Source organism: Meleagris gallopavo, chromosome 1 (genome assembly GCF_000146605.3).
Source record: "Meleagris gallopavo isolate NT-WF06-2002-E0010 breed Aviagen turkey brand Nicholas breeding stock chromosome 1, Turkey_5.1, whole genome shotgun sequence".
Classification (NCBI taxonomy): Eukaryota; Metazoa; Chordata; class Aves; order Galliformes; family Phasianidae; genus Meleagris; species Meleagris gallopavo.
Window position 1 is genome coordinate 24,380,163 of NC_015011.2, and position 1,843 is coordinate 24,382,005.

A 1,843-nucleotide genomic window follows, 5' to 3' on the forward strand; every position below is an offset into this window, starting at 1 on the left:
AGGCTGGGCTGTGCGGCAGCGGGCGGGTGTGGCACGGAACGGCGCAGAGCGGGCAGAGCTGAGGCGTGAGCCGTGTCTGCTGCCCGCAGCCGGCCCCAGGGGGAATGGGGCAGCAGCATGCCACGGCTCCCGTGCCCAGCGTGCATCTGTAACTCGTCTTACACTCGGTATTCCACAAACCGTCTGTGTCTCCCACAGTGAAATCGTGCATCCATCATTACAGGCTCTTCTTGTGTCCTGTCAGGTCGTACCATTTACGTGATTTAAGCCTAAGAGTGCTCTATAAAAGCAAACAGATTGCTGTAAGGACTGCTGGAGGCACTGACAGTGCTGATGTATGTGCTGAGCTCAGATGCAGTAAGGAGCGCGTTCCTCAGAAGCCACAATCTCTCTTGGGAACAGAACTAACATTGCTAATCAATGATCAAGGCTTCTTGAATTAAAACAAATCCAGCACTGGTAATTTTCTTTAATATTCACCATTGCATTAAGTTAAGAACGGCCTTAAGCTGAGAGGAGCGCACAGGAAAGTGATACAAAAATAACCACAAGGTTTGGGTAGGAAATCACCAAACACAATGCTCTGGACCGCGCTGCATTGTTCTTGACCGGATACCTTCTGCAGAAGTGCTTCACAACTCCGTGTAACTCCCGTTGGTGCTTTTTTTCTCCCCTGCTGATGAGTTTGGAGATGCTGGTGTCACATAAATGGTTTCTATCCAGCAGTCTGGCTGTGGTTCATTAGCTTTAAAGGCTCGCAAGCAGGAGTTTACAATTGGTTTAAATACAAGCAAAGAAACAGAGTGATGACTCAGGATATACTTTTGAGCTTGATTTCTACCTCTCAGTTCCTCTTTTTTTTTTCTTCTTTTTTTTTTTCGGTGAGTAGAAGGAACAAAAAGGCCAGCCGACAGGCTTGAGGTTCAGACACACTTCAGGATCCTTCTTCCCAGCAATTATTTTTTTAATTTCTGAGTATGGGAGCTGCCGTTCTTGCCTTACTGCAACCCGAGGACAGTGGGCTTCTGATGGCTGCTTGTGTTGGATACAGAAATTTTGGTTTGGTGCTGCTGAAAAGTGAGGTAGGGCAGCCATCAGAGGGTCACAAGCTATCCCTTTGGCTACTGAAGTCTGACTGTTCTCCTTTATGTCAACAACTTCTACCTTCTTCTTTACTAGACAAATAGATCGGTGTGCAAGTTCTGCTCCTGAACACATCTGACCTGTTCCCAGCCACTTCTGTGTTTTATTCCACCAACCTGCTGGAACAGTGAGCCTGTAGCTCCACATGCTCAGATCCAGGTTTGCTAAAAGGTCAGCGGTAGTTCTTGCAAGATGACCCAAATGAGAAGTTGTCACGGGAGAGTGGCCTTGGAGTATCAGCCACCTTTACAACAACAAGAATTGCACTTTTTTGTTAGAGTCCATCTGGTTTTGAGATCTGTTACTGTAATAGCTGAGAAATGATGTCTGCCATGAGAGCACTATGGAAAATGAAGATTTTTCCTTTATAATCTTGGAGGATTGAAGGATTCAAAATAAAGTGGTGATGCAATTGCTCCTGAAAGAATAATATTTTTCAGGAAAAATCTGTTTAAAAGCAATAAATGTTGAAGGCTGTAAAGATCTTGGGATATTGTTTTATGTGAACCTTTTAAAATATGCTGTTTTCAATAATTGGCAAGGTTTTTTTGGATATGATTTGTACATGAGCTGTCAAACGGGGTTGATGGTGAAACTCAAGCAATGCCAAACTCCGATCCCTGACTTCTCTGACAAACACACAGAAAGCAGCAAGGCATGTACAGTGCTCAGGAAAGGAGATTTTTCCCAGCTCTCCCCC

General features: G+C 45.1%; 1 long non-coding RNA gene across 1 annotated transcript; it reads left to right on the forward strand.

Annotated features, from left to right (window-relative positions):
- Positions 1-6: 6 nt before the first annotated feature.
- Positions 7-1,624, forward strand: LOC116216601. The gene is made up of 2 exons (XR_004159715.1): positions 7-1,082; positions 1,180-1,624. It is a non-coding gene; the product is annotated as an uncharacterized LOC116216601 (long non-coding RNA).
- Positions 1,625-1,843: the final 219 nt, after the last annotated feature.